The sequence below is a fragment of the Bacillus rossius genome, unplaced genomic scaffold (assembly GCF_032445375.1).
Source record: "Bacillus rossius redtenbacheri isolate Brsri unplaced genomic scaffold, Brsri_v3 Brsri_v3_scf360, whole genome shotgun sequence".
In the NCBI taxonomy this organism is placed as follows: domain Eukaryota; kingdom Metazoa; phylum Arthropoda; class Insecta; order Phasmatodea; family Bacillidae; genus Bacillus; species Bacillus rossius.
Window position 1 is genome coordinate 1 of NW_026962547.1, and position 23,713 is coordinate 23,713.

Genomic DNA, 23,713 nt, shown 5'->3' on the forward strand with positions numbered 1-23,713 from the left:
GGCACATTACATTACAACAATCAATTTTTCACTATCATCCATTCTTACAAGTTGGTAACAATGTTTATTACATTTAAAACAAACTTAAAGTTTATTACATTTTGTGGGTGGGCCGATCCCGGTGGTACTGCAATACCGGGCCAACCCGCGGCGGAGGTGGGGCAAGCCCCTAGCACTCCGCCCTGTTCCAAAAATCAGTTTAATATTCTGGTCCTGCGATGCAGGACGTATCAGATATTAAGCTGATAAGAACAGATACTACACTTTGATCTTAGCCAAAAGGCCGAGAAGCGATAACAATCCTAATGAACCAGGAGCTATATGGGCTCCCTATTACTAAATCAAATGCTATAACAAGGTCTAACTGACTTCCATAAACGACTGTACACTTTCGACGAGCCGTCATACTCTACACCACACATGCACAAGCATGGTCTGTACATTGATAATATCTTCAATACAGTGACACGAGGTATTACAATCCAAATGAATCACTATTCACCAGCAATAAACAAAAAACTTGGTATATCCATAACAACGCTCTTACAATTACCGTACTTTCCACTTGCTGCAGCACAAGCTGGTCCCTTAGATTAACTGCAGTTTCAATAAGGCAAGAATGATTCTCATGGGAGAGTTGACTTTATACATTACATTTTAATTGTCAATATAATTTTATCTAAACAGATATTTAACGTTGCCTAAGCAATGTGCCCCCATGCTGGCATGCACTAGGCAGTGGCCAGCAGGGTCAATCGCACTCCCCGGACCAGGTCCGGGGGGCAATCCGTCACAAAAAATGCTGCCAAGACAAAGTGTAGAAGAATCGCAGATACTACACTTCGATCTTAGCCAAAAGGCCGAGAAGCGATACTACACTCTGATCTTAGCCGAAAGGCCGAGAAACATCCCTTAAAATACACATCAAAATTAATATTGCACATTGTAAAACTCCATTAACCAAACACATGTAGTTCAACAGATAAAAAAAAGTCAATACAATTCATACAAATATTAACATGAGTAATGAATAACAATAATAGTAATAAAAGGTTTCACAACAAGCCTTAACCACACACTTACATAAACTCACGCATCGACATGACAAAATACATTTTCAATACATCATCATTATTATCATTTAACACTGCCTAATTGTTAATTATATTGAATTTTTTCTCACACAGCTAAATTTATTAAACATTCACAACAAGCACTACATTGTATGATAAAATAAAATAATTAATTCCTATTATTCTGCACACAAAATTGCTAAGTTCCTACATGTTCTCGCATTCCAAGTTCGTCCCTTGGGCATCCTTGTAGTTCCTGTTCGGCCGCCCCTGGCAGCACCTACTGGATCAGCTTTCTCTTCCTCTTCATTTGTTGAATGTACACACGACTTTTCTGTATTGTCTCTGCACTTGGGCACATTACATTACAACAATCAATTTTTCACTATCATCCATTCTTACAAGTTGGTAACAATGTTTATTACATTTAAAACAAACTTAAAGTTTATTACATTTTGTGGTGGGCCGATCCCGGTGGTACTGCAATACCGGGCCAACCCGCGGCGGAGGTGGGGCAAGCCCCTAGCACTCCGCCCTGTTCCAAAAATCAGTTTAATATTCTGGTCCCTGCGATGCAGGACGTATCAGATATTAAGCTGATAAGAACAGATACTACACTTTGATCTTAGCCAAAAGGCCGAGAAGCGATAACAATCCTAATGAACCAGGAGCTATATGGGCTCCCTATTACTAAATCAAATGCTATAACAAGGTCTACTGACTTCCATAAACGACTGTACACTTTCGACGAGCCGTCATACTCTACACCACACATGCACAAGCATGGTCTGTACATTGATAATATCTTCAATACAGTGACACGAGGTATTACAATCCAAATGAATCACTATTCACCAGCAATAAACAAAAAACTTGGTATATCCATAACAACGCTCTTACAATTACCGTACTTTCCACTTGCTGCAGCACAAGCTGGTCCCTTAGATTAACTGCAGTTTCAATAAGGCAAGAATGATTCTCATGGGAGAGTTGACTTTATACATTACATTTTAATTGTCAATATAATTTTATCTAACAGATATTTAACGTTGCCTAAGCAATGTGCCCCCATGCTGGCATGCACTAGGGCAGTGGCCAGCAGGGTCAATCGCACTCCCCGGACCAGGTCCGGGGGCAATCCGTCACAAAAAATGCTGCCAAGACAAAGTGTAGAAGAATCGCAGATACTACACTTCGATCTTAGCCAAAAGGCCGAGAAGCGATACTACACTCTGATCTTAGCCGAAAGGCCGAGAAACATCCCTTAAAATACACATCAAAATTAATATTGCACATTGTAAAACTCCATTAACCAAACACATGTAGTTCAACAGATAAAAAAAAGTCAATACAATTCATACAAATATTAACATGAGTAATGAATAACAATAATAGTAATAAAAGGTTTCACAACAAGCCTTAACCACACACTTACATAAACTCACGCATCGACATGACAAAATACATTTTCAATACATCATCATTATTATCATTTAACACTGCCTAATTGTTAATTATATTGAATTTTTTCTCACACAGCTAAATTTATTAAACATTCACAACAAGCACTACATTGTATGATAAAATAAAATAATTAATTCCTATTATTCTGCACACAAAATTGCTAAGTTCCTACATGTTCTCGCATTCCAAGTTCGTCCCTTGGGCATCCTTGTAGTTCCTGTTCGGCCGCCCCTGGCAGCACCTACTGGATCAGCTTTCTCTTCCTCTTCATTTGTTGAATGTACACACGACTTTTCTGTATTGTCTCTGCACTTGGGCACATTACATTACAACAATCAATTTTTCACTATCATCCATTCTTACAAGTTGGTAACAATGTTTATTACATTTAAAACAAACTTAAAGTTTATTACATTTTGTGGTGGGCCGATCCCGGTGGTACTGCAATACCGGGCCAACCCGCGGCGGAGGTGGGGCAAGCCCCTAGCACTCCGCCCTGTTCCAAAAATCAGTTTAATATTCTGGTCCTGCGATGCAGGACGTATCAGATATTAAGCTGATAAGAACAGATACTACACTTTGATCTTAGCCAAAAGGCCGAGAAGCGATAACAATCCTAATGAACCAGGAGCTATATGGGCTCCCTATTACTAAATCAAATGCTATAACAAGGTCTACTGACTTCCATAAACGACTGTACACTTTCGACGAGCCGTCATACTCTACACCACACATGCACAAGCATGGTCTGTACATTGATAATATCTTCAATACAGTGACACGAGGTATTACAATCCAAATGAATCACTATTCACCAGCAATAAACAAAAAACTTGGTATATCCATAACAACGCTCTTACAATTACCGTACTTTCCACTTGCTGCAGCACAAGCTGGTCCCTTAGATTAACTGCAGTTTCAATAAGGCAAGAATGATTCTCATGGGAGAGTTGACTTTATACATTACATTTTAATTGTCAATATAATTTTATCTAAACAGATATTTAACGTTGCCTAAGCAATGTGCCCCCATGCTGGCATGCACTAGGCAGTGGCCAGCAGGGTCAATCGCACTCCCCGGACCAGGTCCGGGGGCAATCCGTCACAAAAAATGCTGCCAAGACAAAGTGTAGAAGAATCGCAGATACTACACTTCGATCTTAGCCAAAAGGCCGAGAAGCGATACTACACTCTGATCTTAGCCGAAAGGCCGAGAAACATCCCTTAAAATACACATCAAAATTAATATTGCACATTGTAAAACTCCATTAACCAAACACATGTAGTTCAACAGATAAAAAAAAGTCAATACAATTCATACAAATATTAACATGAGTAATGAATAACAATAATAGTAATAAAAGGTTTCACAACAAGCCTTAACCACACACTTACATAAACTCACGCATCGACATGACAAAATACATTTTCAATACATCATCATTATTATCATTTAACACTGCCTAATTGTTAATTATATTGAATTTTTTCTCACACAGCTAAATTTATTAAACATTCACAACAAGCACTACATTGTATGATAAAATAAAATAATTAATTCCTATTATTCTGCACACAAAATTGCTAAGTTCCTACATGTTCTCGCATTCCAAGTTCGTCCCTTGGGCATCCTTGTAGTTCCTGTTCGGCCGCCCCTGGCAGCACCTACTGGATCAGCTTTCTCTTCCTCTTCATTTGTTGAATGTACACACGACTTTTCTGTATTGTCTCTGCACTTGGGCACATTACATTACAACAATCAATTTTTCACTATCATCCATTCTTACAAGTTGGTAACAATGTTTATTACATTTAAAACAAACTTAAAGTTTATTACATTTTGTGGTGGGCCGATCCCGGTGGTACTGCAATACCGGGCCAACCCGCGGCGGAGGTGGGGCAAGCCCCTAGCACTCCGCCCTGTTCCAAAAATCAGTTTAATATTCTGGTCCTGCGATGCAGGACGTATCAGATATTAAGCTGATAAGAACAGATACTACACTTTGATCTTAGCCAAAAGGCCGAGAAGCGATAACAATCCTAATGAACCAGGAGCTATATGGGCTCCCTATTACTAAATCAAATGCTATAACAAGGTCTACTGACTTCCATAAACGACTGTACACTTTCGACGAGCCGTCATACTCTACACCACACATGCACAAGCATGGTCTGTACATTGATAATATCTTCAATACAGTGACACGAGGTATTACAATCCAAATGAATCACTATTCACCAGCAATAAACAAAAAACTTGGTATATCCATAACAACGCTCTTACAATTACCGTACTTTCCACTTGCTGCAGCACAAGCTGGTCCCTTAGATTAACTGCAGTTTCAATAAGGCAAGAATGATTCTCATGGGAGAGTTGACTTTATACATTACATTTTAATTGTCAATATAATTTTATCTAAACAGATATTTAACGTTGCCTAAGCAATGTGCCCCCATGCTGGCATGCACTAGGCAGTGGCCAGCAGGGTCAATCGCACTCCCCGGACCAGGTCCGGGGGCAATCCGTCACAAAAAATGCTGCCAAGACAAAGTGTAGAAGAATCGCAGATACTACACTTCGATCTTAGCCAAAAGGCCGAGAAGCGATACTACACTCTGATCTTAGCCGAAAGGCCGAGAAACATCCCTTAAAATACACATCAAAATTAATATTGCACATTGTAAAACTCCATTAACCAAACACATGTAGTTCAACAGATAAAAAAAAGTCAATACAATTCATACAAATATTAACATGAGTAATGAATAACAATAATAGTAATAAAAGGTTTCACAACAAGCCTTAACCACACACTTACATAAACTCACGCATCGACATGACAAAATACATTTTCAATACATCATCATTATTATCATTTAACACTGCCTAATTGTTAATTATATTGAATTTTTTCTCACACAGCTAAATTTATTAAACATTCACAACAAGCACTACATTGTATGATAAAATAAAATAATTAATTCCTATTATTCTGCACACAAAATTGCTAAGTTCCTACATGTTCTCGCATTCCAAGTTCGTCCCTTGGGCATCCTTGTAGTTCCTGTTCGGCCGCCCCTGGCAGCACCTACTGGATCAGCTTTCTCTTCCTCTTCATTTGTTGAATGTACACACGACTTTTCTGTATTGTCTCTGCACTTGGGCACATTACATTACAACAATCAATTTTTCACTATCATCCATTCTTACAAGTTGGTAACAATGTTTATTACATTTAAAACAAACTTAAAGTTTATTACATTTTGTGGTGGGCCGATCCCGGTGGTACTGCAATACCGGGCCAACCCGCGGCGGAGGTGGGGCAAGCCCCTAGCACTCCGCCCTGTTCCAAAAATCAGTTTAATATTCTGGTCCTGCGATGCAGGACGTATCAGATATTAAGCTGATAAGAACAGATACTACACTTTGATCTTAGCCAAAAGGCCGAGAAGCGATAACAATCCTAATGAACCAGGAGCTATATGGGCTCCCTATTACTAAATCAAATGCTATAACAAGGTCTACTGACTTCCATAAACGACTGTACACTTTCGACGAGCCGTCATACTCTACACCACACATGCACAAGCATGGTCTGTACATTGATAATATCTTCAATACAGTGACACGAGGTATTACAATCCAAATGAATCACTATTCACCAGCAATAAACAAAAAACTTGGTATATCCATAACAACGCTCTTACAATTACCGTACTTTCCACTTGCTGCAGCACAAGCTGGTCCCTTAGATTAACTGCAGTTTCAATAAGGCAAGAATGATTCTCATGGGAGAGTTGACTTTATACATTACATTTTAATTGTCAATATAATTTTATCTAAACAGATATTTAACGTTGCCTAAGCAATGTGCCCCCATGCTGGCATGCACTAGGCAGTGGCCAGCAGGGTCAATCGCACTCCCCGGACCAGGTCCGGGGGCAATCCGTCACAAAAAATGCTGCCAAGACAAAGTGTAGAAGAATCGCAGATACTACACTTCGATCTTAGCCAAAAGGCCGAGAAGCGATACTACACTCTGATCTTAGCCGAAAGGCCGAGAAACATCCCTTAAAATACACATCAAAATTAATATTGCACATTGTAAAACTCCATTAACCAAACACATGTAGTTCAACAGATAAAAAAAAGTCAATACAATTCATACAAATATTAACATGAGTAATGAATAACAATAATAGTAATAAAAGGTTTCACAACAAGCCTTAACCACACACTTACATAAACTCACGCATCGACATGACAAAATACATTTTCAATACATCATCATTATTATCATTTAACACTGCCTAATTGTTAATTATATTGAATTTTTTCTCACACAGCTAAATTTATTAAACATTCACAACAAGCACTACATTGTATGATAAAATAAAATAATTAATTCCTATTATTCTGCACACAAAATTGCTAAGTTCCTACATGTTCTCGCATTCCAAGTTCGTCCCTTGGGCATCCTTGTAGTTCCTGTTCGGCCGCCCCTGGCAGCACCTACTGGATCAGCTTTCTCTTCCTCTTCATTTGTTGAATGTACACACGACTTTTCTGTATTGTCTCTGCACTTGGGCACATTACATTACAACAATCAATTTTTCACTATCATCCATTCTTACAAGTTGGTAACAATGTTTATTACATTTAAAACAAACTTAAAGTTTATTACATTTTGTGGTGGGCCGATCCCGGTGGTACTGCAATACCGGGCCAACCCGCGGCGGAGGTGGGGCAAGCCCCTAGCACTCCGCCCTGTTCCAAAAATCAGTTTAATATTCTGGTCCTGCGATGCAGGACGTATCAGATATTAAGCTGATAAGAACAGATACTACACTTTGATCTTAGCCAAAAGGCCGAGAAGCGATAACAATCCTAATGAACCAGGAGCTATATGGGCTCCCTATTACTAAATCAAATGCTATAACAAGGTCTACTGACTTCCATAAACGACTGTACACTTTCGACGAGCCGTCATACTCTACACCACACATGCACAAGCATGGTCTGTACATTGATAATATCTTCAATACAGTGACACGAGGTATTACAATCCAAATGAATCACTATTCACCAGCAATAAACAAAAAACTTGGTATATCCATAACAACGCTCTTACAATTACCGTACTTTCCACTTGCTGCAGCACAAGCTGGTCCCTTAGATTAACTGCAGTTTCAATAAGGCAAGAATGATTCTCATGGGAGAGTTGACTTTATACATTACATTTTAATTGTCAATATAATTTTATCTAAACAGATATTTAACGTTGCCTAAGCAATGTGCCCCCATGCTGGCATGCACTAGGCAGTGGCCAGCAGGGTCAATCGCACTCCCCGGACCAGGTCCGGGGGCAATCCGTCACAAAAAATGCTGCCAAGACAAAGTGTAGAAGAATCGCAGATACTACACTTCGATCTTAGCCAAAAGGCCGAGAAGCGATACTACACTCTGATCTTAGCCGAAAGGCCGAGAAACATCCCTTAAAATACACATCAAAATTAATATTGCACATTGTAAAACTCCATTAACCAAACACATGTAGTTCAACAGATAAAAAAAAGTCAATACAATTCATACAAATATTAACATGAGTAATGAATAACAATAATAGTAATAAAAGGTTTCACAACAAGCCTTAACCACACACTTACATAAACTCACGCATCGACATGACAAAATACATTTTCAATACATCATCATTATTATCATTTAACACTGCCTAATTGTTAATTATATTGAATTTTTTCTCACACAGCTAAATTTATTAAACATTCACAACAAGCACTACATTGTATGATAAAATAAAATAATTAATTCCTATTATTCTGCACACAAAATTGCTAAGTTCCTACATGTTCTCGCATTCCAAGTTCGTCCCTTGGGCATCCTTGTAGTTCCTGTTCGGCCGCCCCTGGCAGCACCTACTGGATCAGCTTTCTCTTCCTCTTCATTTGTTGAATGTACACACGACTTTTCTGTATTGTCTCTGCACTTGGGCACATTACATTACAACAATCAATTTTTCACTATCATCCATTCTTACAAGTTGGTAACAATGTTTATTACATTTAAAACAAACTTAAAGTTTATTACATTTTGTGGTGGGCCGATCCCGGTGGTACTGCAATACCGGGCCAACCCGCGGCGGAGGTGGGGCAAGCCCCTAGCACTCCGCCCTGTTCCAAAAATCAGTTTAATATTCTGGTCCTGCGATGCAGGACGTATCAGATATTAAGCTGATAAGAACAGATACTACACTTTGATCTTAGCCAAAAGGCCGAGAAGCGATAACAATCCTAATGAACCAGGAGCTATATGGGCTCCCTATTACTAAATCAAATGCTATAACAAGGTCTACTGACTTCCATAAACGACTGTACACTTTCGACGAGCCGTCATACTCTACACCACACATGCACAAGCATGGTCTGTACATTGATAATATCTTCAATACAGTGACACGAGGTATTACAATCCAAATGAATCACTATTCACCAGCAATAAACAAAAAACTTGGTATATCCATAACAACGCTCTTACAATTACCGTACTTTCCACTTGCTGCAGCACAAGCTGGTCCCTTAGATTAACTGCAGTTTCAATAAGGCAAGAATGATTCTCATGGGAGAGTTGACTTTATACATTACATTTTAATTGTCAATATAATTTTATCTAAACAGATATTTAACGTTGCCTAAGCAATGTGCCCCCATGCTGGCATGCACTAGGCAGTGGCCAGCAGGGTCAATCGCACTCCCCGGACCAGGTCCGGGGGCAATCCGTCACAAAAAATGCTGCCAAGACAAAGTGTAGAAGAATCGCAGATACTACACTTCGATCTTAGCCAAAAGGCCGAGAAGCGATACTACACTCTGATCTTAGCCGAAAGGCCGAGAAACATCCCTTAAAATACACATCAAAATTAATATTGCACATTGTAAAACTCCATTAACCAAACACATGTAGTTCAACAGATAAAAAAAAGTCAATACAATTCATACAAATATTAACATGAGTAATGAATAACAATAATAGTAATAAAAGGTTTCACAACAAGCCTTAACCACACACTTACATAAACTCACGCATCGACATGACAAAATACATTTTCAATACATCATCATTATTATCATTTAACACTGCCTAATTGTTAATTATATTGAATTTTTTCTCACACAGCTAAATTTATTAAACATTCACAACAAGCACTACATTGTATGATAAAATAAAATAATTAATTCCTATTATTCTGCACACAAAATTGCTAAGTTCCTACATGTTCTCGCATTCCAAGTTCGTCCCTTGGGCATCCTTGTAGTTCCTGTTCGGCCGCCCCTGGCAGCACCTACTGGATCAGCTTTCTCTTCCTCTTCATTTGTTGAATGTACACACGACTTTTCTGTATTGTCTCTGCACTTGGGCACATTACATTACAACAATCAATTTTTCACTATCATCCATTCTTACAAGTTGGTAACAATGTTTATTACATTTAAAACAAACTTAAAGTTTATTACATTTTGTGGTGGGCCGATCCCGGTGGTACTGCAATACCGGGCCAACCCGCGGCGGAGGTGGGGCAAGCCCCTAGCACTCCGCCCTGTTCCAAAAATCAGTTTAATATTCTGGTCCTGCGATGCAGGACGTATCAGATATTAAGCTGATAAGAACAGATACTACACTTTGATCTTAGCCAAAAGGCCGAGAAGCGATAACAATCCTAATGAACCAGGAGCTATATGGGCTCCCTATTACTAAATCAAATGCTATAACAAGGTCTACTGACTTCCATAAACGACTGTACACTTTCGACGAGCCGTCATACTCTACACCACACATGCACAAGCATGGTCTGTACATTGATAATATCTTCAATACAGTGACACGAGGTATTACAATCCAAATGAATCACTATTCACCAGCAATAAACAAAAAACTTGGTATATCCATAACAACGCTCTTACAATTACCGTACTTTCCACTTGCTGCAGCACAAGCTGGTCCCTTAGATTAACTGCAGTTTCAATAAGGCAAGAATGATTCTCATGGGAGAGTTGACTTTATACATTACATTTTAATTGTCAATATAATTTTATCTAAACAGATATTTAACGTTGCCTAAGCAATGTGCCCCCATGCTGGCATGCACTAGGCAGTGGCCAGCAGGGTCAATCGCACTCCCCGGACCAGGTCCGGGGGCAATCCGTCACAAAAAATGCTGCCAAGACAAAGTGTAGAAGAATCGCAGATACTACACTTCGATCTTAGCCAAAAGGCCGAGAAGCGATACTACACTCTGATCTTAGCCGAAAGGCCGAGAAACATCCCTTAAAATACACATCAAAATTAATATTGCACATTGTAAAACTCCATTAACCAAACACATGTAGTTCAACAGATAAAAAAAAGTCAATACAATTCATACAAATATTAACATGAGTAATGAATAACAATAATAGTAATAAAAGGTTTCACAACAAGCCTTAACCACACACTTACATAAACTCACGCATCGACATGACAAAATACATTTTCAATACATCATCATTATTATCATTTAACACTGCCTAATTGTTAATTATATTGAATTTTTTCTCACACAGCTAAATTTATTAAACATTCACAACAAGCACTACATTGTATGATAAAATAAAATAATTAATTCCTATTATTCTGCACACAAAATTGCTAAGTTCCTACATGTTCTCGCATTCCAAGTTCGTCCCTTGGGCATCCTTGTAGTTCCTGTTCGGCCGCCCCTGGCAGCACCTACTGGATCAGCTTTCTCTTCCTCTTCATTTGTTGAATGTACACACGACTTTTCTGTATTGTCTCTGCACTTGGGCACATTACATTACAACAATCAATTTTTCACTATCATCCATTCTTACAAGTTGGTAACAATGTTTATTACATTTAAAACAAACTTAAAGTTTATTACATTTTGTGGTGGGCCGATCCCGGTGGTACTGCAATACCGGGCCAACCCGCGGCGGAGGTGGGGCAAGCCCCTAGCACTCCGCCCTGTTCCAAAAATCAGTTTAATATTCTGGTCCTGCGATGCAGGACGTATCAGATATTAAGCTGATAAGAACAGATACTACACTTTGATCTTAGCCAAAAGGCCGAGAAGCGATAACAATCCTAATGAACCAGGAGCTATATGGGCTCCCTATTACTAAATCAAATGCTATAACAAGGTCTACTGACTTCCATAAACGACTGTACACTTTCGACGAGCCGTCATACTCTACACCACACATGCACAAGCATGGTCTGTACATTGATAATATCTTCAATACAGTGACACGAGGTATTACAATCCAAATGAATCACTATTCACCAGCAATAAACAAAAAACTTGGTATATCCATAACAACGCTCTTACAATTACCGTACTTTCCACTTGCTGCAGCACAAGCTGGTCCCTTAGATTAACTGCAGTTTCAATAAGGCAAGAATGATTCTCATGGGAGAGTTGACTTTATACATTACATTTTAATTGTCAATATAATTTTATCTAAACAGATATTTAACGTTGCCTAAGCAATGTGCCCCCATGCTGGCATGCACTAGGCAGTGGCCAGCAGGGTCAATCGCACTCCCCGGACCAGGTCCGGGGGCAATCCGTCACAAAAAATGCTGCCAAGACAAAGTGTAGAAGAATCGCAGATACTACACTTCGATCTTAGCCAAAAGGCCGAGAAGCGATACTACACTCTGATCTTAGCCGAAAGGCCGAGAAACATCCCTTAAAATACACATCAAAATTAATATTGCACATTGTAAAACTCCATTAACCAAACACATGTAGTTCAACAGATAAAAAAAAGTCAATACAATTCATACAAATATTAACATGAGTAATGAATAACAATAATAGTAATAAAAGGTTTCACAACAAGCCTTAACCACACACTTACATAAACTCACGCATCGACATGACAAAATACATTTTCAATACATCATCATTATTATCATTTAACACTGCCTAATTGTTAATTATATTGAATTTTTTCTCACACAGCTAAATTTATTAAACATTCACAACAAGCACTACATTGTATGATAAAATAAAATAATTAATTCCTATTATTCTGCACACAAAATTGCTAAGTTCCTACATGTTCTCGCATTCCAAGTTCGTCCCTTGGGCATCCTTGTAGTTCCTGTTCGGCCGCCCCTGGCAGCACCTACTGGATCAGCTTTCTCTTCCTCTTCATTTGTTGAATGTACACACGACTTTTCTGTATTGTCTCTGCACTTGGGCACATTACATTACAACAATCAATTTTTCACTATCATCCATTCTTACAAGTTGGTAACAATGTTTATTACATTTAAAACAAACTTAAAGTTTATTACATTTTGTGGTGGGCCGATCCCGGTGGTACTGCAATACCGGGCCAACCCGCGGCGGAGGTGGGGCAAGCCCCTAGCACTCCGCCCTGTTCCAAAAATCAGTTTAATATTCTGGTCCTGCGATGCAGGACGTATCAGATATTAAGCTGATAAGAACAGATACTACACTTTGATCTTAGCCAAAAGGCCGAGAAGCGATAACAATCCTAATGAACCAGGAGCTATATGGGCTCCCTATTACTAAATCAAATGCTATAACAAGGTCTACTGACTTCCATAAACGACTGTACACTTTCGACGAGCCGTCATACTCTACACCACACATGCACAAGCATGGTCTGTACATTGATAATATCTTCAATACAGTGACACGAGGTATTACAATCCAAATGAATCACTATTCACCAGCAATAAACAAAAAACTTGGTATATCCATAACAACGCTCTTACAATTACCGTACTTTCCACTTGCTGCAGCACAAGCTGGTCCCTTAGATTAACTGCAGTTTCAATAAGGCAAGAATGATTCTCATGGGAGAGTTGACTTTATACATTACATTTTAATTGTCAATATAATTTTATCTAAACAGATATTTAACGTTGCCTAAGCAATGTGCCCCCATGCTGGCATGCACTAGGCAGTGGCCAGCAGGGTCAATCGCACTCCCCGGACCAGGTCCGGGGGCAATCCGTCACAAAAAATGCTGCCAAGACAAAGTGTAGAAGAATCGCAGATACTACACTTCGATCTTAGCCAAAAGGCCGAGAAGCGATACTACACTCTGATCTTAGCCGAAAGGCCGAGAAACATCCCTTAAAATACACATCAAAATTAATATTGCACATTGTAAAACTCCATTAACCAAACACATGTAGTTCAACAGATAAAAAAAAGTCAATACAATTCATACAAATATTAACATGAGTAATGAATAACAATAATAGTAATAAAAGGTTTCACAACAAGCCTTAACCACACACTTACATAAACTCACGCATCGACATGACAAAATACATTTTCAATACATCATCATTATTATCATTTAACACTGCCTAATTGTTAATTATATTGAATTTTTTCTCACACAGCTAAATTTATTAAACATTCACAACAAGCACTACATTGTATGATAAAATAAAATAATTAATTCCTATTATTCTGCACACAAAATTGCTAAGTTCCTACATGTTCTCGCATTCCAAGTTCGTCCCTTGGGCATCCTTGTAGTTCCTGTTCGGCCGCCCCTGGCAGCACCTACTGGATCAGCTTTCTCTTCCTCTTCATTTGTTGAATGTACACACGACTTTTCTGTATTGTCTCTGCACTTGGGCACATTACATTACAACAATCAATTTTTCACTATCATCCATTCTTACAAGTTGGTAACAATGTTTATTACATTTAAAACAAACTTAAAGTTTATTACATTTTGTGGTGGGCCGATCCCGGTGGTACTGCAATACCGGGCCAACCCGCGGCGGAGGTGGGGCAAGCCCCTAGCACTCCGCCCTGTTCCAAAAATCAGTTTAATATTCTGGTCCTGCGATGCAGGACGTATCAGATATTAAGCTGATAAGAACAGATACTACACTTTGATCTTAGCCAAAAGGCCGAGAGAAGCGATAACAATCCTAATGAACCAGGAGCTATATGGGCTCCCTATTACTAAATCAAATGCTATAACAAGGTCTACTGACTTCCATAAACGACTGTACACTTTCGACGAGCCGTCATACTCTACACCACACATGCACAAGCATGGTCTGTACATTGATAATATCTTCAATACAGTGACACGAGGTATTACAATCCAAATGAATCACTATTCACCAGCAATAAACAAAAAACTTGGTATATCCATAACAACGCTCTTACAATTACCGTACTTTCCACTTGCTGCAGCACAAGCTGGTCCCTTAGATTAACTGCAGTTTCAATAAGGCAAGAATGATTCTCATGGGAGAGTTGACTTTATACATTACATTTTAATTGTCAATATAATTTTATCTAAACAGATATTTAACGTTGCCTAAGCAATGTGCCCCCATGCTGGCATGCACTAGGCAGTGGCCAGCAGGGTCAATCGCACTCCCCGGACCAGGTCCGGGGGCAATCCGTCACAAAAAATGCTGCCAAGACAAAGTGTAGAAGAATCGCAGATACTACACTTCGATCTTAGCCAAAAGGCCGAGAAGCGATACTACACTCTGATCTTAGCCGAAAGGCCGAGAAACATCCCTTAAAATACACATCAAAATTAATATTGCACATTGTAAAACTCCATTAACCAAACACATGTAGTTCAACAGATAAAAAAAAGTCAATACAATTCATACAAATATTAACATGAGTAATGAATAACAATAATAGTAATAAAAGGTTTCACAACAAGCCTTAACCACACACTTACATAAACTCACGCATCGACATGACAAAATACATTTTCAATACATCATCATTATTATCATTTAACACTGCCTAATTGTTAATTATATTGAATTTTTTCTCACACAGCTAAATTTATTAAACATTCACAACAAGCACTACATTGTATGATAAAATAAAATAATTAATTCCTATTATTCTGCACACAAAATTGCTAAGTTCCTACATGTTCTCGCATTCCAAGTTCGTCCCTTGGGCATCCTTGTAGTTCCTGTTCGGCCGCCCCTGGCAGCACCTACTGGATCAGCTTTCTCTTCCTCTTCATTTGTTGAATGTACACACGACTTTTCTGTATTGTCTCTGCACTTGGGCACATTACATTACAACAATCAATTTTTCACTATCATCCATTCTTACAAGTTGGTAACAATGTTTATTACATTTAAAACAAACTTAAAGTTTATTACATTTTGTGGTGGGCCGATCCCGGTGGTACTGCAATACCGGGCCAACCCGCGGCGGAGGTGGGGCAAGCCCCTAGCACTCCGCCCTGTTCCAAAAATCAGTTTAATATTCTGGTCCTGCGATGCAGGACGTATCAGATATTAAGCTGATAAGAACAGATACTACACTTTGATCTTAGCCAAAAGGCCGAGAAGCGATAACAATCCTAATGAACCAGGAGCTATATGGGCTCCCTATTACTAAATCAAATGCTATAACAAGGTCTACTGACTTCCATAAACGACTGTACACTTTCGACGAGCCGTCATACTCTACACCACACATGCACAAGCATGGTCTGTACATTGATAATATCTTCAATACAGTGACACGAGGTATTACAATCCAAATGAATCACTATTCACCAGCAATAAACAAAAAACTTGGTATATCCATAACAACGCTCTTACAATTACCGTACTTTCCACTTGCTGCAGCACAAGCTGGTCCCTTAGATTAACTGCAGTTTCAATAAGGCAAGAATGATTCTCATGGGAGAGTTGACTTTATACATTACATTTTAATTGTCAATATAATTTTATCTAAACAGATATTTAACGTTGCCTAAGCAATGTGCCCCCATGCTGGCATGCACTAGGCAGTGGCCAGCAGGGTCAATCGCACTCCCCGGACCAGGTCCGGGGGCAATCCGTCACAAAAAATGCTGCCAAGACAAAGTGTAGAAGAATCGCAGATACTACACTTCGATCTTAGCCAAAAGGCCGAGAAGCGATACTACACTCTGATCTTAGCCGAAAGGCCGAGAAACATCCCTTAAAATACACATCAAAATTAATATTGCACATTGTAAAACTCCATTAACCAAACACATGTAGTTCAACAGATAAAAAAAAGTCAATACAATTCATACAAATATTAACATGAGTAATGAATAACAATAATAGTAATAAAAGGTTTCACAACAAGCCTTAACCACACACTTACATAAACTCACGCATCGACATGACAAAATACATTTTCAATACATCATCATTATTATCATTTAACACTGCCTAATTGTTAATTATATTGAATTTTTTCTCACACAGCTAAATTTATTAAACATTCACAACAAGCACTACATTGTATGATAAAATAAAATAATTAATTCCTATTATTCTGCACACAAAATTGCTAAGTTCCTACATGTTCTCGCATTCCAAGTTCGTCCCTTGGGCATCCTTGTAGTTCCTGTTCGGCCGCCCCTGGCAGCACCTACTGGATCAGCTTTCTCTTCCTCTTCATTTGTTGAATGTACACACGACTTTTCTGTATTGTCTCTGCACTTGGGCACATTACATTACAACAATCAATTTTTCACTATCATCCATTCTTACAAGTTGGTAACAATGTTTATTACATTTAAAACAAACTTAAAGTTTATTACATTTTGTGGTGGGCCGATCCCGGTGGTACTGCAATACCGGGCCAACCCGCGGCGGAGGTGGGGCAAGCCCCTAGCACTCCGCCCTGTTCCAAAAATCAGTTTAATATTCTGGTCCTGCGATGCAGGACGTATCAGATATTAAGCTGATAAGAACAGATACTACACTTTGATCTTAGCCAAAAGGCCGAGAAGCGATAACAATCCTAATGAACCAGGAGCTATATGGGCTCCCTATTACTAAATCAAATGCTATAACAAGGTCTACTGACTTCCATAAACGACTGTACACTTTCGACGAGCCGTCATACTCTACACCACACATGCACAAGCATGGTCTGTACATTGATAATATCTTCAATACAGTGACACGAGGTATTACAATCCAAATGAATCACTATTCACCAGCAATAAACAAAAAACTTGGTATATCCATAACAACGCTCTTACAATTACCGTACTTTCCACTTGCTGCAGCACAAGCTGGTCCCTTAGATTAACTGCAGTTTCAATAAGGCAAGAATGATTCTCATGGGAGAGTTGACTTTATACATTACATTTTAATTGTCAATATAATTTTATCTAAACAGATATTTAACGTTGCCTAAGCAATGTGCCCCCATGCTGGCATGCACTAGGCAGTGGCCAGCAGGGTCAATCGCACTCCCCGGACCAGGTCCGGGGGCAATCCGTCACAAAAAATGCTGCCAAGACAAAGTGTAGAAGAATCGCAGATACTACACTTCGATCTTAGCCAAAAGGCCGAGAAGCGATACTACACTCTGATCTTAGCCGAAAGGCCGAGAAACATCCCTTAAAATACACATCAAAATTAATATTGCACATTGTAAAACTCCATTAACCAAACACATGTAGTTCAACAGATAAAAAAAAGTCAATACAATTCATACAAATATTAACATGAGTAATGAATAACAATAATAGTAATAAAAGGTTTCACAACAAGCCTTAACCACACACTTACATAAACTCACGCATCGACATGACAAAATACATTTTCAATACATCATCATTATTATCATTTAACACTGCCTAATTGTTAATTATATTGAATTTTTTCTCACACAGCTAAATTTATTAAACATTCACAACAAGCACTACATTGTATGATAAAATAAAATAATTAATTCCTATTATTCTGCACACAAAATTGCTAAGTTCCTACATGTTCTCGCATTCCAAGTTCGTCCCTTGGGCATCCTTGTAGTTCCTGTTCGGCCGCCCCTGGCAGCACCTACTGGATCAGCTTTCTCTTCCTCTTCATTTGTTGAATGTACACACGACTTTTCTGTATTGTCTCTGCACTTGGGCACATTACATTACAACAATCAATTTTTCACTATCATCCATTCTTACAAGTTGGTAACAATGTTTATTACATTTAAAACAAACTTAAAGTTTATTACATTTTGTGGTGGGCCGATCCCGGTGGTACTGCAATACCGGGCCAACCCGCGGCGGAGGTGGGGCAAGCCCCTAGCACTCCGCCCTGTTCCAAAAATCAGTTTAATATTCTGGTCCTGCGATGCAGGACGTATCAGATATTAAGCTGATAAGAACAGATACTACACTTTGATCTTAGCCAAAAGGCCGAGAAGCGATAACAATCCTAATGAACCAGGAGCTATATGGGCTCCCTATTACTAAATCAAATGCTATAACAAGGTCTACTGACTTCCATAAACGACTGTACACTTTCGACGAGCCGTCATACTCTACACCACACATGCACAAGCATGGTCTGTACATTGATAATATCTTCAATACAGTGACACGAGGTATTACAATCCAAATGAATCACTATTCACCAGCAATAAACAAAAAACTTGGTATATCCATAACAACGCTCTTACAATTACCGTACTTTCCACTTGCTGCAGCACAAGCTGGTCCCTTAGATTAACTGCAGTTTCAATAAGGCAAGAATGATTCTCATGGGAGAGTTGACTTTATACATTACATTTTAATTGTCAATATAATTTTATCTAAACAGATATTTAACGTTGCCTAAGCAATGTGCCCCCATGCTGGCATGCACTAGGCAGTGGCCAGCAGGGTCAATCGCACTCCCCGGACCAGGTCCGGGGGCAATCCGTCACAAAAAATGCTGCCAAGACAAAGTGTAGAAGAATCGCAGATACTACACTTCGATCTTAGCCAAAAGGCCGAGAAGCGATACTACACTCTGATCTTAGCCGAAAGGCCGAGAAACATCCCTTAAAATACACATCAAAATTAATATTGCACATTGTAAAACTCCATTAACCAAACACATGTAGTTCAACAGATAAAAAAAAGTCAATACAATTCATACAAATATTAACATGAGTAATGAATAACAATAATAGTAATAAAAGGTTTCACAACAAGCCTTAACCACACACTTACATAAACTCACGCATCGACATGACAAAATACATTTTCAATACATCATCATTATTATCATTTAACACTGCCTAATTGTTAATTATATTGAATTTTTTCTCACACAGCTAAATTTATTAAACATTCACAACAAGCACTACATTGTATGATAAAATAAAATAATTAATTCCTATTATTCTGCACACAAAATTGCTAAGTTCCTACATGTTCTCGCATTCCAAGTTCGTCCCTTGGGCATCCTTGTAGTTCCTGTTCGGCCGCCCCTGGCAGCACCTACTGGATCAGCTTTCTCTTCCTCTTCATTTGTTGAATGTACACACGACTTTTCTGTATTGTCTCTGCACTTGGGCACATTACATTACAACAATCAATTTTTCACTATCATCCATTCTTACAAGTTGGTAACAATGTTTATTACATTTAAAACAAACTTAAAGTTTATTACATTTTGTGGTGGGCCGATCCCGGTGGTACTGCAATACCGGGCCAACCCGCGGCGGAGGTGGGGCAAGCCCCTAGCACTCCGCCCTGTTCCAAAAATCAGTTTAATATTCTGGTCCTGCGATGCAGGACGTATCAGATATTAAGCTGATAAGAACAGATTTGAAAGCTATTTATTAGCAATATCTCAAAACCCTTTACAATATTAAAAACACATATTAGGAAATGGAAAAAGGGGCACCTAGCGCCCGGAAAACCAAAGATTATGGGAGAATTAAAGTGAAACTAATCCCACCGTGCCCCTGGGGCCGGTTCCCTCCCTCAAAGGCGGGAGGTAAGAAGTTACGTTAAAAGGGGAACTAGTCCCCGCAAGTCACTAACTAGACTAAAAGAAAGAAGTTACGTTAAAACAGAACTAGTCTGTTGCAAGAAAAGAAAACAAAAACCCTCTTAAGATATAAAATATTCACGAACAAGGAGCCTAGCTCCCCGCGGTCCTTAAATAATTAAACACACATATGCACTTTTACCACAACTAAATTTACTCCGGGGAGTAGCCCCTCCTGAAGTTACTTAAGATATTTTAGTTTAATGGGCAGGCTGCCTGCCCCAAAGAAACCCAGCTATGGCTGCCCCCCACCCTCTACATCACAGTGCCTCCATACTGCTCTCCTAACAAGCTATTAGGGCATGCACACTTGGCCGGCCTCAGAGAGACCAACCAAACATGGACACCAGAAGGTATTGAAGTCCCTACAAGCCACGACGCGGTGCCGCCCCAGCCAGGGTACGGCCCTATACGCCGTGGCCCCCCCGCCCCCACCGCATCACTCCGAGGAATGACACGATGAGGGCGGGAGCCTAATGGTTAACCTGACTGTAATTAGGTTCTGAATGCTGGCCTACAGTTTGTGCACAATCCCTGTTGTGTGCAAGACCAGGCCTGGGCAGGGGTGTATTTCCCACTCCTCTTTAAGATTTATGATAGTTAGGGGAGTGAATTTAAACATTAATGTAGAAGTGCCAGTTGTTGTGGCCATGCATTATTACAAAGAACAAGCACCAGATAAATTGAAAGTAAAAAGGGTGGCAGCCTTAGGGGCACTAAAGGCCTGCTCATGACAGACCCTTACCACCCAGTCACCTCAGGTCAGTCCCGCACACACACTTGGGGGCCTTCCTACCACAGATGCTAGATGTTAAATTGGCATAGTAGCCAATGCAAGGATAAATCTTGTAAACAAGCATTCAGTTATTGCTGTTGAGAAGTAGAAGTTAAGGTTGAGAACAGACTTTGGCACTGGCCTTCAACTTTGCAAATCTAAGCATGCCTTAAATACTTCATGTTACACTTGGGAAAGGAAATGAATGAAGATACACAGCAGAGAAATAAAAATTATACAGAGGGTCTAACCCTCACAAACTTAAATAATGATCAAACCTGTAAGAGAAAAGAGAAACATACATAGCACTGAAAAAGAAAATTAATGAAAAATAAAAAAATAAAAAAATTAAATTTTTGCTAGAAGAGCTCGCACGAAGCGTTATACAAGGTGTCTAACACCTGCAAACTTAAGATATTTCAAGTAATGATGTTATATGTGGAGTGAAGCTCTGGGCTGAAAACTTTTAAATATTAGACATTGTGCAGAGTATTGATGGAAAACAAGGTGTCTAACACCTGCAAACCTTAAGTAACATCATTGTAGAATACATAAGTTTTAATAAACTACACAAGGTGTCTAACACCCACAAACTTAAAATATCTCAGATGGAGGGGGCAAGCTGTTCAGAAGTAACAAATAATAACAATTTAAAAGAAATGATTGTTTTAGACTATTTAGATAGTATTGTTTACCAGGGAAAATTAGATTGCAGTTTCTTGAAAGGGGTTGTTTTAGGTTGAATGTTGTTTTTATTATTGGGGAGAGGAGAAAGTCATTAGTTTTGAAAGTGATGCTACGATGGGTGGTTTAGGTGAATTTTACTGTATTGTGTGTTAGGTAGGATGTTCAAATGTAATTAGTTGTGTGGTAGTGTTTACTATTTGTTACAAGTGTTTGGGATATTATTTGGCATTTGATTTAGTAAGTCAGAGGTTAAAAGTGTGCTATTTTACTAGTGGTTTTTGTATATGGGATTAGAAGAAGTTTGAAATTATTGAACTGAGGGGTGATTTATTTAGGTGTCTGGTGATGCTGTTGTTTTATATTTGTGTTTTATGGCAGTGTTAAGCAGGTGCACTAGGTCAGGGGGGAATTATTGTAATTAAATGCATATGGCTCTATTTTAATTGTGATTTAGGTGTTGAGTTGTGGTGAGGTGGCTGCTAATGATGCATGACTATTTTAGAAGCAGAGGCAGATTGAAGTGTGTTGAGAGGGGGAGATTCAGGTTAATTGTTATTATTGGGGATGGGAGAAAATAAATCATTAAACTGGGGAGTGATGTTACGACGGGTGGGTTTAGGTGAGTTTAACAATATTGAGAGTAAGGCGGGTCATACATGTGTAATTAGTTTTGTGGTGATGTTTACTAAGAGTTACAAGTGCTTGGGTTATTGTGTGGCATTTTAATTAATAAGTTAGAGGTTGAAAGTGTGCTATTTTGACTAGTGGTTTGTATATATGGTATTAGAAGAAGTTTGTTATTATTAAACCGAGGAGTGATTTATTTTAGGTGTCTGTTGTTGCTGTTATATTAATTGTACGTTATTGTGCTGGAGACAAAAATGTTAGGAAAGTTTACAATGTCAGGGGGAATTATAGTTAGTGACCGCATGTGGCTCTATGGGGAGTGCATTATATTAGGTGACTGGTGTTTTATTTCTTTTTTATGGCAGTGGCTGCATATGTGCTATTAAGTTTACAAATTCATAGGGAAATTATTGTTATTAAACGTGTGTGGCTCTATTTTAATTGTGAGTTAGGTGTGGTGTTGTGCTGGGGTGGCTATTAATGGTGCATGACTATTGTGGAAGCAGGAACAGTGGCAAATTTAACTGTGGTGTAAAATAGGTAGATATTATTATTGCGTGGTGGAGATTGCAAGTGTGAACAATGATGGCATTCAGGCATGATTGATACTTCCTGGTAGGGTGGGGGGCAAAAGCGTCCTCGTCAACTAAATCTAGGGGTCCAACCACAACATTATCGGTCCAACACTTAGACGTCCGCACACAAACACACATTGGCACACGACAGGGCCCGGACAGGCACCCTGCTCCCACGCTGATCCCGCGGCGGAGTGCTGGGGCACTCGGGCCTCTGCTTCAGTTTTCTGCAGAGGGGCTCACAAGTCCCCCCTTCCACCGGTGATCCAACGGTGGGAGGCTGGTGCCTCCATGGCCATCTACTTCTGTGTTCAGCGGGGAGGGCACCTGCGTCCCTCCCCTTCCACCGGTGGTCCAACGGTGGAGCGCTGGTGCGCTCCGGCAGCACTTCTGTTTTCGTCGGGGGGGCTCTCAGGTCCCCCCCTTCCACCGGTGGTCCAACGGTGGGGGGCTGGTGCCCCCAGCGGTGCGGCGCCGAGTGGCCGATTGTTGGGGCACGAACCACGGTGTTGCGGGCACCGCGGCTCCAGCGCCCGGGGCCCACATCATGGTTGTGGTCCTGGTCTGCCCCTTGGTCGACGACCACCTTGTCCTCTCCCACGGCCACGACCCCGGACTGCGGGGG

The 23,713-nt window shown here is 39.6% G+C and overlaps 14 non-coding genes and 15 pseudogenes across 14 annotated transcripts; all 29 read right to left on the reverse strand.

Moving 5' to 3' along the window:
- Window positions 1–102: 102 nt before the first annotated feature.
- Window positions 103–295, reverse strand: LOC134544327 (U2 spliceosomal RNA). Its single transcript, XR_010077681.1, has one exon. It is a non-coding gene; the product is annotated as a U2 spliceosomal RNA (small nuclear RNA).
- Window positions 296–705: 410 nt separating this feature from the next.
- On the reverse strand, window positions 706–872 carry LOC134544350 (U2 spliceosomal RNA; annotated as a pseudogene).
- A 656-nt stretch (window positions 873–1,528) lies between these two features.
- On the reverse strand, window positions 1,529–1,722 carry LOC134544337 (U2 spliceosomal RNA). Its single transcript, XR_010077691.1, has one exon. It is a non-coding gene; the product is annotated as a U2 spliceosomal RNA (small nuclear RNA).
- Window positions 1,723–2,131: 409 nt separating this feature from the next.
- Window positions 2,132–2,297, reverse strand: LOC134544348 (U2 spliceosomal RNA; annotated as a pseudogene).
- Window positions 2,298–2,953: 656 nt separating this feature from the next.
- LOC134544338 (U2 spliceosomal RNA) lies at window positions 2,954–3,146 on the reverse strand. Its single transcript, XR_010077692.1, has one exon. It is a non-coding gene; the product is annotated as a U2 spliceosomal RNA (small nuclear RNA).
- Window positions 3,147–3,556: 410 nt separating this feature from the next.
- LOC134544351 (U2 spliceosomal RNA) lies at window positions 3,557–3,721 on the reverse strand (annotated as a pseudogene).
- Window positions 3,722–4,377: 656 nt separating this feature from the next.
- LOC134544349 (U2 spliceosomal RNA) lies at window positions 4,378–4,570 on the reverse strand. Its single transcript, XR_010077694.1, has one exon. It is a non-coding gene; the product is annotated as a U2 spliceosomal RNA (small nuclear RNA).
- A 410-nt stretch (window positions 4,571–4,980) lies between these two features.
- LOC134544352 (U2 spliceosomal RNA) lies at window positions 4,981–5,145 on the reverse strand (annotated as a pseudogene).
- A 656-nt stretch (window positions 5,146–5,801) lies between these two features.
- On the reverse strand, window positions 5,802–5,994 carry LOC134544360 (U2 spliceosomal RNA). Its single transcript, XR_010077695.1, has one exon. It is a non-coding gene; the product is annotated as a U2 spliceosomal RNA (small nuclear RNA).
- A 410-nt stretch (window positions 5,995–6,404) lies between these two features.
- Window positions 6,405–6,569, reverse strand: LOC134544353 (U2 spliceosomal RNA; annotated as a pseudogene).
- Window positions 6,570–7,225: 656 nt separating this feature from the next.
- On the reverse strand, window positions 7,226–7,418 carry LOC134544370 (U2 spliceosomal RNA). The gene has a single exon (XR_010077696.1). It is a non-coding gene; the product is annotated as a U2 spliceosomal RNA (small nuclear RNA).
- A 410-nt stretch (window positions 7,419–7,828) lies between these two features.
- On the reverse strand, window positions 7,829–7,993 carry LOC134544354 (U2 spliceosomal RNA; annotated as a pseudogene).
- A 656-nt stretch (window positions 7,994–8,649) lies between these two features.
- Window positions 8,650–8,842, reverse strand: LOC134544328 (U2 spliceosomal RNA). Its single transcript, XR_010077682.1, has one exon. It is a non-coding gene; the product is annotated as a U2 spliceosomal RNA (small nuclear RNA).
- A 410-nt stretch (window positions 8,843–9,252) lies between these two features.
- LOC134544355 (U2 spliceosomal RNA) lies at window positions 9,253–9,417 on the reverse strand (annotated as a pseudogene).
- Window positions 9,418–10,073: 656 nt separating this feature from the next.
- Window positions 10,074–10,266, reverse strand: LOC134544329 (U2 spliceosomal RNA). The gene has a single exon (XR_010077683.1). It is a non-coding gene; the product is annotated as a U2 spliceosomal RNA (small nuclear RNA).
- Window positions 10,267–10,676: 410 nt separating this feature from the next.
- Window positions 10,677–10,841, reverse strand: LOC134544356 (U2 spliceosomal RNA; annotated as a pseudogene).
- A 656-nt stretch (window positions 10,842–11,497) lies between these two features.
- On the reverse strand, window positions 11,498–11,690 carry LOC134544330 (U2 spliceosomal RNA). The gene has a single exon (XR_010077684.1). It is a non-coding gene; the product is annotated as a U2 spliceosomal RNA (small nuclear RNA).
- Window positions 11,691–12,100: 410 nt separating this feature from the next.
- On the reverse strand, window positions 12,101–12,265 carry LOC134544357 (U2 spliceosomal RNA; annotated as a pseudogene).
- A 656-nt stretch (window positions 12,266–12,921) lies between these two features.
- LOC134544331 (U2 spliceosomal RNA) lies at window positions 12,922–13,114 on the reverse strand. The gene has a single exon (XR_010077685.1). It is a non-coding gene; the product is annotated as a U2 spliceosomal RNA (small nuclear RNA).
- Window positions 13,115–13,524: 410 nt separating this feature from the next.
- On the reverse strand, window positions 13,525–13,689 carry LOC134544358 (U2 spliceosomal RNA; annotated as a pseudogene).
- A 656-nt stretch (window positions 13,690–14,345) lies between these two features.
- On the reverse strand, window positions 14,346–14,540 carry LOC134544336 (U2 spliceosomal RNA). The gene has a single exon (XR_010077690.1). It is a non-coding gene; the product is annotated as a U2 spliceosomal RNA (small nuclear RNA).
- Window positions 14,541–14,950: 410 nt separating this feature from the next.
- On the reverse strand, window positions 14,951–15,115 carry LOC134544359 (U2 spliceosomal RNA; annotated as a pseudogene).
- A 656-nt stretch (window positions 15,116–15,771) lies between these two features.
- Window positions 15,772–15,964, reverse strand: LOC134544332 (U2 spliceosomal RNA). Its single transcript, XR_010077686.1, has one exon. It is a non-coding gene; the product is annotated as a U2 spliceosomal RNA (small nuclear RNA).
- A 410-nt stretch (window positions 15,965–16,374) lies between these two features.
- On the reverse strand, window positions 16,375–16,539 carry LOC134544361 (U2 spliceosomal RNA; annotated as a pseudogene).
- A 656-nt stretch (window positions 16,540–17,195) lies between these two features.
- Window positions 17,196–17,388, reverse strand: LOC134544333 (U2 spliceosomal RNA). Its single transcript, XR_010077687.1, has one exon. It is a non-coding gene; the product is annotated as a U2 spliceosomal RNA (small nuclear RNA).
- Window positions 17,389–17,798: 410 nt separating this feature from the next.
- Window positions 17,799–17,963, reverse strand: LOC134544362 (U2 spliceosomal RNA; annotated as a pseudogene).
- A 656-nt stretch (window positions 17,964–18,619) lies between these two features.
- Window positions 18,620–18,812, reverse strand: LOC134544334 (U2 spliceosomal RNA). The gene has a single exon (XR_010077688.1). It is a non-coding gene; the product is annotated as a U2 spliceosomal RNA (small nuclear RNA).
- Window positions 18,813–19,222: 410 nt separating this feature from the next.
- Window positions 19,223–19,387, reverse strand: LOC134544363 (U2 spliceosomal RNA; annotated as a pseudogene).
- A 656-nt stretch (window positions 19,388–20,043) lies between these two features.
- On the reverse strand, window positions 20,044–20,222 carry LOC134544339 (U2 spliceosomal RNA; annotated as a pseudogene).
- Window positions 20,223–23,713: the final 3,491 nt, after the last annotated feature.